The sequence below is a fragment of the Pogona vitticeps genome, chromosome 6 (genome assembly GCF_051106095.1).
Source record: "Pogona vitticeps strain Pit_001003342236 chromosome 6, PviZW2.1, whole genome shotgun sequence".
NCBI classification, from domain to species: domain Eukaryota; kingdom Metazoa; phylum Chordata; class Lepidosauria; order Squamata; family Agamidae; genus Pogona; species Pogona vitticeps.
The window spans coordinates 38,085,327-38,097,760 of NC_135788.1; the positions used below are offsets into that span (position 1 = coordinate 38,085,327).

At 40.7% G+C, this 12,434-nt stretch overlaps 1 protein-coding gene across 2 annotated transcripts in view; it reads right to left on the reverse strand.

Annotated features, from left to right (window-relative positions):
* Positions 1-12,434, reverse strand: part of COLQ (collagen like tail subunit of asymmetric acetylcholinesterase) — a 54,979-nt gene that overhangs the window by 35,996 nt on the left and 6,549 nt on the right. The window lies entirely within an intron of this gene.

The window sequence follows — 12,434 nt, forward strand, 5'->3', positions numbered from 1 at the left end:
ATTACACCATCAGCAATATTTCTATTCATACCTCAACATTATGCCATAATGCATGTCACTCAGACTGATGTAAGACTGAAGATGTTTTCATTTAGACAAGTTCTAGATATAGATATTTTCATGAATCAGATCCAAGTTTTGGGCATACATGCAGGTCTGAATCCTCCAACTTCATATATTTCTTTGAACTCTTTAACAATGCCCTGTTAGTGTTACTTGTTGACTAGAATCCTATAAGTATTTGCATAAGGTTTGCGTAACTTGCTACAGCTAATTGTGGTTAATTTATAAGGTGTTGGAATGCATCTCAGTTGTTCAATTGGTCACATGAAACATACTTGGCACCTTGTCAATAAGCCACAACATGTTCCACAAGTCTTACATAAACACCTATAGGATCCTGGTCAATATTAATGTTGTTAAAGCACTAACTCGTTCCATTGCACATTGTTCATTGTTTTATTTGCAATTAATTTTTTGTTTTAATCACACAAAAATGGCCAAAAATCACCATAAACATTTTGGCAACATGCTAGGTACAGTGAGTAGACACTCCCTACACCAAACAATGTTATTACTTTTCATGTAACTTCTAAAAAAACAATGTCATCGGGGCCATCATTTCCTAACAACTAATGTAACAATACAGCATCTCTCCCCAAGTAGTAGAGCACATTATAATAGTGTATTGGCAAAAAGTCATATTGAATTCTCCCACCTGTTCAGAAAAACCTAAGCAACTTGTGACCCAGTGTGGGAGATTCTGGCACTTACAAAAAAGAATGTAGACAAGTGTCCAAGCTGAAATTCAGCGGGATCACAAGACAAACATGTGGCTGCTATTAAAAGGTCATTGTATAATTGAACTATTTATTCCCTGAGTCACATTCATGAATTCACCACTGTCTTTCCCAGCTTCCCATTGGCTCAATACCAATCCTGGGAGTTCCCTGCCTGGAGAACTTGCCTTTCTCTTGGATGCTGCCCCAGCGTTCCCTCAGAGTTATGCAGCACTTTGTGGTTTTTTTGCTGAAGGGATTTAAGGACCCATGAGGGAGAACACCTTTGGGCTGAACATCTTTATTACAGCTTTATCAAAATTATCCTTAATCTCTTCAGCAGTATCTACACATTTTGAAAGCAATTTTTGTAAAAAAATTGAGGAATTTTTATAATGCAGGTTTTATAGGGGAAAGGTAATTTTCAGCCATTCTGAGGGTTTTTTAAGAAGGCCAAACTTACCATTAGGCAAACTGAAATGGCTCACTTTGGCAATGTAACTTGTATGTCAGTGTCACAGTAAATTTTCCATCATGTATGGAACCATCAGAACAGCATATTGTGGCAGAAGTCCCAGGCCCTGTTCAACAGACCAAGCAGCATGTACTGCTGGTGGTATAGCAATTGGTATTCAGAATACTTCCCAATCAATGTATGACCCATCATACCTCCCTGAATGTATTCATCTAATCTGATTTCAAATATTAAGCAGGATGGGGCTTGGCTAGGACTTGCACAGGATACTACCACATAATTCCAGGGAACATGGGTTGGAGGTAGGAGAGAATCTCGCTAGGAACCCTAGTCACTGCCTGTTAGAGTTGACTGCATTGAGCTAGATGGACTCAGTGGCTGAAATCAGTAGTAAGTTGTGACTAGAGTACACCCATTGAATCAGTGAGAATTTCTTGGGTCAACTCAACTATAACTTTAATTGATTCAAGTGGCTCCACAGTTGCTATACAGCATACCTTTATGGATAAAGACCTGGGATCATTCCCTAGAACAAATCCAATCTATGTTCCTGGGGAAAATTCTGGAAGTACCAGATTGTGTGCCATACACGGCCCTCTGTTTAGAGAAGGGCCAAAATATGGTAGTGATTCAGGCATGGCTGGGATCAATCAAATATTGGTTAAAGATCTATCCTAACTTCAAAGAGGGCAGTTTTCTTAACACCACATTTTACAAGAACCATCCATCACTAGAGAGCTTGCCTATACAGTGGTGCCTTGCTAGACAATGATAATCCATTCCACTGAAATCGCTATTTAGCGAAATCATTGTCTAGCGAAAAGCATTTCCCCATTGGAATGCACTGAAACCTGTTTAATGCATTCCAATGGGGAAGAATCATCATTGTCTAGCGAAGATCAGCCAGAGGAAAGCCACTTTGCGATCCCCCAATCAGCTGTTTAAATCGCTGTCTTGCGAAGCTTAGGTCCTGAAAACACCTGTTTTGCAAGCGCGGAGGGAACTGTCAAAATTGTCGTCTAGCAAAAATCGGTTTGTAAAGCAGGGACCAAACACTGTCCAGCAAAATTCCCCCACAGGAATCAATGTTTTGCGAATCGCTATAGCGATCGCAAAAAGTCAATGTCTAGCGAAAAAACTGTCATGCGGGGTAACTGTCTAGCGAGGCACCACTGTATTGAAAAGAAAATCTTGCTAATAGGCCTGTCAGTGGAATCACTTGGCTCCCTGCCCCACAAGGAAGCATTTCAGCTGATTAAATGATGGATGTTAGATATCGAATTCCAGGATCTCCTAAGTGCAGCAAATAAGACTTGTTCCCCCCTAAACCACCTTATTCCTGCTAGGCAGGGCCAGAGGGCCCTATACTACCATCTATTGCAATCACCTCAAAAACGCAGAGCCTATTCCCTGACCAGATTTAATGTAATGCCCTCAGCAGTATTATCTGGCAGGTGTCAGGCTGTTCCTTACAATGAGAGGAACCGCTCTTGTGAACTGGGAGGAATTGAGTCACTGGTAGACATGTGTTTATATTGCCCTTGCTATTCAGAACCCCACATTCAATATCTGGACTCAATATTGATCAAGGTAAGAGGGTGGTCAGATATAGGCAGCATGCGTTTTCTGTTAAATGACAGGGTGGAAGACAGGGTGGGAGAAAGTAGCCTGCTTCTTAGCACACCTAGTGAACAGGCTAAAAATAGCACATTTTGAACCAGCAGTCCCTGCTTGAGCCAGGTTTATGGATCTTCTAGGCTAATCACAACAATAAAATCTTTAATTATTATTATTGGAAGGTACATAGGATAAGGCGTAGAGGGTGTCTTGTGGCATAAATAGTAAAATTACATTGAACCTGAGCAAACTTTGATATTGTTCCAGAAAGCTGCTGTGGCGGAATGCCCAAGTCACGCCTGTCCATCATATGGAGCTCTAGGGCGGGAGCCTATGGCAGGACAGGAGGGGTGGAGTCAAGAGAACAGTTGGAGAGTGGGGAGGGAGTTAGAGAAGAGGTTTTGAAGTGTTAAGACAGAGATTGGAAAGTCAGTGGGTGTTACAGAATAGATAAAAGATAAAAGTAATAGAAAATAGATAGACAGTCATAAGATATCGTTCCCGTGGGTAATGTAAATGAATACAAACAAGCTAACATGTAATCCTATCTGACTGAACAATAAAAGAACATCTATGACTTTACTTCTGTGATTTACCAATCAAACAATAAATGAACTTGTTATATTTGGCAGCCCGGGTCTAAGAAATTTATCTGGTACTGTGTGGATAAAGATCCACTGGAGGCAGCGTATAAAGGGAGAAAATAGCGCATTGTGTCCGAAGGTGGACCTGTGTTTGAGGGAACACACACAGGGGACACTGAGGGAACACGACAGCTGCAAACAAGTTTTACAGAATGTAGTTTTGATTAGGAGTTTTGTGTATGCCAATAACGGTTTGATTGATTGATTCAATTGGCTTATTCTAGTTTGGATTTGTGGATTTCAGCCACTATAAGACAATTTCATACATTCTTGTGTTTTTCGGTCATGTACTGAGAGTGGATTAGAAGTCCTAGAATTCCTCAGGCAGCATGGCTGCTGCCTGAGTTGCTTCAAGAATTCTGGGAGCTATAGTCTGAAACTACAGATCTGCACACCTCTCAAGGGGACGACATCACTGACAGTGAACTCTCAAGTTCCCAGCCTCACTGCTATTATTTCCTGTCTAGGAAGCAGTGCATTCTCTGTGAATTGGAACCCAGATAGAGAACACGCTTCAGAAGACAAACACCTTTAAGATCTATTTTGGAGCACATCTCACATCTGTAGTTATAGGCTTTGAGATTTCCTCAGAGAGGCTAGGCTCAGCATTTAGACCTGCAAATAAAACCCATGGTTACCTACAAAACAAAGCAAGACATTTATGTCTGAAAAATCAACACCCATCTTTCTCATTTGAGGGAGCTCATCTCCTCTTTAGAGAAGTTACACCCAAAGTCTGAGCTAACTAATAAAAAATATAACACAGTTTTCCTAAACAATGGTTTGCAGACTGTAGCAACCTGATTCTTTGAGTGACAAGTAAAGTACAGTATACTGAAGCAGGTTTGGCCAGAATTGCTGATACTACAAGAGGAGACATGGATTTGGACCGTAAGGCATAACTTATTTTCAAAATTAAGGAAGTGCTAACTGCAACTCAACTTAAAGACCTAGCCAAAGACTCCATGAAAATATCTTGTTGATGCCTAATTAGAGACATCTGGAGAACAAGCTGTGGTCAGAGCATGGGTTTGTAAGATCTATCAGGAGCAGAGAAGGAATACAATGCAGTGAGCATTTTAGTGTGCTGCACTGCATCAAGACACTGGCTTAATTCAAACAGTGTGGCTTTTAAATTAACTTAGTTGATTTTCATCAGCTTCTCATAGCAAAATTCAAGTTTAGACTGAAGAGATTAGGAAAAACCACTGGGCCACTCAGGTATAATCTAAACCAAATCCCTTATGAATACACAGTGGAAGTAAAGAACAGATTTAAGGAACTAGATTTGGTGGACAGAGTGCCTGAAGAACTTTGGATAGAGGCTCGTAACATTGTCCAGGAGGCAGCAACGAAAACCATCCCAAAGAAAAGGAAATGCAAGAAAGCAAAGTGGCTGTCCAACGAGGCCTTAGAAATAGCAGAGAGGAGAAGGGAAGCAAAATGCAAGGGAGATAGGGAAAGTTACAGAAACTTGAATGCAGACTTCCAAAGAATAGCAAGGAGAGACAAGAGGGCCTTCTTAAATGAACAATGCAAAGAAATAGAGGAAGATAACAGAAAAGGAAAGACCAGAGATCTGTTCAGGAAAATTGGACATATTAGAGGAACATTTTGCGCAAAGATGAACATGATAAAAGACAAAAATGGGAGGGACCTAACAGAAGCAGAAGACGTCAAGAAGAGGTGGCAAGAATACACAGAGGAATTATATCAGAAAGATTTGGATATCCCGGACAACCCAGACAATGTAGTTGCTGACCTTGAGCCAGACATCCTGGAGAGCGAAGTCAAGTGGGCCTTAGAAAGCCTGGCTAACAACAAGGCCAGTGGAGGTGATGGCATTCCAGTTGAACTATTTAAAATCTTGAAAGATGATGCTGTTAAGGTGCTACATTCAATATGCCAGCAAGTTTGGAAAACTCAGCAGTGGCCAGAGGATTGGAAAAGATCAGTCTACATCCCAATCCCAAAGAAAGGCAGTGCCAAAGAATGCTCCAACTACCGGACAATTGCACTCATTTCACACGCTAGCAAGGTTATGCTCAAAATCCTCCAAGGTAGGCTTCAGCAGTATGTGGACCGTGAACTCCCAGAAGTACAAGCTGGATTCCGAAGAGGCAGAGGAACTCGAGACCAAATTGCTAACTTGCGCTGGATTATGGAGAAAGCCAGAGAGTTCCAGAAAAATATCTACTTCTGCTTCATTGACTATGCGAAAACCTTTGACTGTGTGGACCACAGCAAACTATGGCAAGTTCTTAAAGAAATGGGAGTGCCTGACCACCTTATCCATCTCCTGAGAAACCTATATGTGGGACAGGAAGCAACAGTTAGAACTGGTCATGGAACAACTGAGTGGTTCAAAATTGGGAAAGGAGTACGGCAAGGCTGTATATTGTCCCCCAGCTTATTTAACTTATATGCAGAATACATCATGCGGAAGGCTGGACTGGAAGAAACCCAAGCCGGAATTAAGATTGCCGGAAGAAATATCAACAACCTCCGATATGCAGATGATACCACTCTGATGGCAGAAAGTGAGGAGGAATTAAAGAACCTTGTAATGAGAGTGAAAGAGGAGAGTGCAAAAAACCGTCTGAAACTCAACATCAAAAAAACTAAGATCATGGCCACTGGTCCCATCACCTCCTGGGAAATAGAAGGGGAAGATATGGAGGCAGTGTCAAATTTTATCTTCCTGGGCTCCATGATCACTGCAGATGGAGACAGCAGCCCTGAAATTAAAAGGCGCCTTCTTCTTGGGAGGAAAGCGATGACAAATCTTGACAGCATCTTGAAAAGCAGAGACATCACCTTGCCAACAAAAGTCCGAATAGTCAAAGCTATGGTTTTTCCTGTCATGATGTATGGAAGTGAGAGCTGGACCATAAAGAAAGCAGCCCGCCGAAGAATTGATGCCTTTGAATTGTGGTGCTGGAGGAGGCTCTTGAGAATCCCCTGGACTGCAAGGAGAACAAACCTATCAGTTCTAAAGGAAATCAACCCTGAGTGCTCACTTGAAGGACAGATCCTGAAGCTGAGGCTCCAGTACTTTGGCCATCTCATGAGAAGAAAAGAGTCCTTGGAAAAAACCTTGATGTTAGGAAGGTGTGATGGCAAGAGGAGAAGGGGACGACCGAGGATGAGATGGCTGGACAGTGTCTGTGAAGCAACCAGCATGAACCTGACACAACTCCGGGAGGCAGTAGAAGACAGGAGGGCCTGGCGTGCTCTGGTCCATGGGGTCACGAAGAGTCGGACACGACTAAATGACTAAACACACACACACAGTTGATTTTCACAGGGCAAGCAGGGCCATTGCTTGCTGCTGACAAAGGACTTCAGCCTCCAAGTCCTGTCATAGCTGAATAGGCCCAGATACATTGGCCATAACTCAACTGAAAATTTAGAGTTGCATAAATGCAATGGTGTAACTTGGAACAGTGAATAGCCACTAATTAATAAGTCCCCAGTTGAACTCCTAGTCTTATGCCAGTTGTGCAACTCTGTATTCAAATAGGAATTCAATAGAAGAGTAATTAATTAGCAGCTGTTTGCTGTTCCAAGTAGCACCATTGCGCTTATACCAGCATAAATATTTTACTGCATTCTGGCCAGTATATAATTTTTGTAATACACATTTGAAGATACTTTATGGAAGGAACTGTGCAAGCTGTCAACAGTCCTCCACAATAAAGATCCCATTATAGCCTTGCAAGATCTGAGCCTTTTCAAATGACAGTTGAAAAGTGGAGAAAAATGTCTGGAACATATATCCATTGGAATTAATTACTTATTTTAATCCTGTTTGAGTCTTTCCAGATAAGGTAAGCTGAGAATGTGGAATATTTCTCCTCCCTCATCATTTTCTTCATATGTAGAGAGGTAATCTTGAAAGAGAGTCTTTGTCACACATGAAGGCTTTCCACACAACCCAAGACACTTGTCCAGCAGGCTGAGGCAAAGAGGCAGTCCCAAAACCAGCAAAATCAGGGAGCTGGACAGGGGACAAATCATATTTGTCTTCAGTGTGGAAGCAATTGTCACTCTCATATTGGCCTCCTCAGCCACACTAGATGCTGTTCCAAGTCCTCTATTCAGAGCACATTACCATAGTCTCTCGAGACTGAAGGATGCTAACCTAACCTAATACCCTGAAAATTCATGATTTCTGATCATGTAGAGAGGCTGCATTCATGGAGGATGTTATCCCTTTCAAACTGTAGCTCTCATTGTGAAGATAGTGGGAAGAGAGACGGTGTAGTTGATTGCTTTCCTCATGCATTCAGGTTAATATTATTCTGACTGTATGAATGGGACAAGAAATTCAACATGGTTGCTACCAGTATATGCTGTGAGACACTGTATACAGCTCTGGAGAGTGTTTGAACAAGAACACAGCCTTGTTTTGCTCTGTTTGTAATAAGAAAAGCGAGGATGAGCACCGCGCCCTAGAGTCGGACACGACTGGACTAAATTTCAAGGGGAACCTTCACCTTTACCTAATAAGAAAGGCATCAGAGAGGATGCCATTGTGAGCTTGCATATTGTCATGGAATTCTCAAATTATATGTGTGAATTTCTCAGTATGCCAAAATTTCTTCCTGATTTTCCAAATAACTTCTCTGCACACCCTATAAAAAGATTTGGTCAAACCAGTGAATTTTGTATAGAGGCTGACATGCTGCTCTTCACACTTTTCTTGTGGCTGTAGAATGGCAAAGTTCTTGTCAGCAGGGCCTCATTCCTTGTGGCAGCCACACTAAGTTACTGGTAAGAGGCCTCTCTCCAAGTGCCCTATGAAATGATGCAGAAGGATTCTTCCTAGAATTTTCCCAGTACTATTTAGAAACAATATGCCTTATACTCTGAGATGCTTAAAGGGGAGAAAACACTGGTGTTGATTTTTGATATCACACTGATGGGAAGATGTTCAATCTGTAAAATCTGTAGACCATAACTAAAATCTCATTTTGCACAGTATGTGAGCTTTTATCTGCCAGTAATTGCACTCTTAATACAATCATGCTTCTGGACATGCAAAGATATCTTGATCTGTTCTCCTCCACCTGCAACAATTTTAGCCTCAAGATCAATACTAATAAGACAGTGATGATGTACCAGCCTGCTCTGGGTATACCGTACAAGGAATCAGTTCTGATGTTATACAAACACCCCTTACTACGTCAGAAAAGTTAATGTATCTTGGCTGCACTGTCTCCTGAAGCATCCTCATTGATGAATCCACGAATCTCTAAAACCAGCAATGCCTTTGGAAGACTTCAATCCTCTGTGTAGAATTGACATGGAATCAGTATTTCTGTTAAGATGAAGATGTACAAAGTTGTTATTCTATTCTCTCTACATTATGGAGCAGATATGTGGATTATTTATCAATGCTATGTAAAAAAGTGCAGTCACTTTATCAATCCTCAGAGAATTCTTAACATCAAATAGCACAATAAAGTCCATGGCACTGAAGTTGTGAGCAAATGCAAGTGACAAACATTTTTACAATCTTAAAAGAACAACAACTTAGGTGGGCTAGCCATTTTGTCAGGATGTCGGATGATCGTCTCTCAAAATTTATCTCCTATGGAGATCTTGTTGCAAGTGCTCAGTTGCATGATGGACAAAAGAAACATTTCAAGGATTCAATGAAGACAACATTGAAAGATTTTAATATTGGTCATGTCAATGGGATAGCTCCCACTCAAAACTGAATTGTTTAGCAAAATGCCATCAAACAAGGGGCTGAGAAATTCAAAACAAAAAGGATCAAGGATGCACAAAGGAAGAGAGACATGAGAACATAAGAAGAGCCCTGCTGGATCAGGCCAAGGGCCCATCTAATCCAGCTCCCTGTATCTCACAGTGGCCCCACCAGATGCCTCTGGGACCATATGAGAAACTAGATAGCTGTCTCCTGATACTCCTCCCCTGCATCTGGCATTTTGAGCTACCTTCCTTTGAAGCCTGAAGATTGTACATCCCCATCATGGCTTGTAACCTGCAACAGCCCAAGAAGCCCAGGATCAGTTAACCTGGCCCCACTGTTTCTGTATCTTCTATGAACACATTAGTTAATCACCAGTGTGTCCATCAATGTGCTATTGCTCACCTGTAATCATGTACATTTTCTGCTTTTGCCCCTAAATGGTGAACCTGAGGGACATAGACATTTTCTGAAAATGAAGGGCAAGCTGTTCCACAACCATGAAATATTGATGGATACAGGAATGGAAGATGAAAACCATACTAGGTGTTTGGGATTTAATCTTCTCTCAACATATAAGTGAAAATAGGGAGGTGATGTGGAATATTTGCAGAAGCTTAATGAAAATCATCTGTCAGATTATAAAACCATTTGGAAAGTGACTAAAGTCTTGTTCTTGAAGCAGGTTTTTCAGGTGATTATTTCTAGAGATTTGCTTTGTTTTTGGTCACAGCAAACATTTTGCTGTGTGTATTTTTATGTATTACATCTTATTTAATCGATGTTCTGTCTGTTCCAGATTTTTTTGTGGAGTTCTCCTTTCTGAGTGATGTCATGTTGCTCCTTTAGAAAACCAATGAACAATGTTATTATCATAAATATCACAGTTCAAAAAAACCAACAGCAAATACAGACAAAAGGGTGACCTCAAGTTTTAATCAGATGACTCACTGCTTTCTTTTGTAATATATTCTTGCAGGTGTATTTGCTTATTTTGAAAAAATAATCTTCATATTTCTTTGAAACTGTGGGTGTGAGAAACCTATGGTGCCTTTGTAATGTTCATATTTATTTTATATACAGTGAGACATTATTAAAAAGCTAGATCCAGTGCTAGATCTAGCATTGGATCTAGCTTATAATTATCCATTATAATAAGCTAGATCCAAGGAGACGACAGAGGATGAGATGGCTGGACAGTGTCATCGAAGCTACCAACATGAATTTTACCAAACTCCGGTAGGCAGTGGAAGACAGGAGGGCCTGGTGTGCTGTGGTCCATGGGGTCACAAAGAGTTGGACATGACTTAACAACAACAAGATCCAATGCTAATCCCACCTTGAGTAGGCCAACTGAAATAACCAGGAATTGTTAAGGGGACTAATATTATACTTAGCTCAATATGTATGATAGAATGTATAATAATATCATTTAAGGTCATGTAGTCTAAACCAAATAACATACGTAGTTTATTTAAAAATCTACCGATCAAGCAAGTGTTTCAGGACCTAGCAGGAAGTAATTCTGGTTATAAAGCAGTGTCATTCCAGCCCCTCATAACCCTAAATCAAAGCCAGGGATTGCAGTTTCATTGCTGTTTTGGCAAATGTTTTTGATATTTAGTCTGAACAAACCAGTCAGTGTCCCTGCAACACTGCAGTTCAGTATGTGACTCAAAAAACATGGCAAGTTATTAATGAGGGTTTTTTGTGCCCTAGCAACAACTCAGCCACAGCTAATCTTAAAGGAGCATCCTTCACATGAAAGGATAACATGGGCCGCACCATAACATATTAAAGGGTTAAGAAAGGAAGCATCCATCAAGACAGAGTACCCACAATGGCAATACATTTAGAAAGAGATGTCCATTGGAGAAAACATATTAAAAGAACCTTTTGCAGATAGTCACGCCTCCACATCTGATGCTACCAACAGTTGTTTGGTGCAACATAAGCACAGCAAAAAGCAGAATCACAATCACATGTCTGCTGATGTTTGCTCATGTAACATAACACCCTGAAGCATTTCCTCCAGAAATGATGCTTCAGCACCAAGAAATCCGGTTGGCTACACTTGACAGGATCATTCACTATTTCTAGGAGCAACCTGGGCACATGCTTCCAGAGAGGTTGAGCTGGGTGAAAATTAATCTTTATAACCGTACCAAAGGCCAAGAAGCCTTTTGTTTTGTTTGCATTAAATGGCTTATAAGTGGCTCGCTTATGGTCATAATAAATCATTTTGAATTTGAATTACTTTATAACCCCCATGGGTCATTTTTGAAGCAATATATAAATGGCTGTTCTTTTGTAATATTCAGTTTAAATCTGTGACTCGATTGGTTTCACGTTATCTTTTTTGACGTCTAGTTGCAACCATATAGTTCTCTTAACCTCTTTGTTTGTGATGTGTTGTCACAGAAAGGCACCTATTGATAAGAAAAAAGGCATCCAATGGCCACTGGTTTCAAAAATATCTTGGAAAATAGCTAAGAAAGTATTTTTATAATGATAGGAAACAGAGATCACCCTTAAGGAATGCATAATATGACTAGGTTTACACTTGGCAAGCACAATGTTTGAACCAGGCTCGTCTAAAAACAAACTACCTCTTGTTGCCAGAGAGAAATAATTATCTGGGATTCTGGGCTGAGAACAACTAAACATGTGAAGGAGTATTAAAATAGACTGGAATGCAGACTAAAATAAATGGGGTTTCCTTTCCTACTGTGCAATGGCAACCATAAAACATGGAGCATGTACAGATGCCATGCTCAGGCACATAGAAATTAGCAACAACAGTGCTCTCCCTTTTTGCATTTTCTGAGGGACAAACAATAACTTATGTCACACAGTAGGTAAAAGAACCTTGTGTTTTGTTTTTCTCTCTCCAATGGAGGGAGATACAAGTCCAGTCTGACTTGGGAGCACAGAACACAGGGAGGGAAATTTATATCTCCTCTACCAACTACTCCCTCCTCCAAATGCACACACCATCTGTGTGAGGGCTAAAAAAAGAAAAGCCTCAATTGACACCAATGGAAGGTTTTGTTTTGTTTGTTCTAGTTGAGCTCAGGCATTTATGGGAGGAATATCTCCGTGTAAGCACACACTTCTGTAACCCACACATAGTGATCACAATCCAGATTGGGCCTGCATGTGGAAAAGATATACTAAAGCAGTTTATATGTAAGAAATGC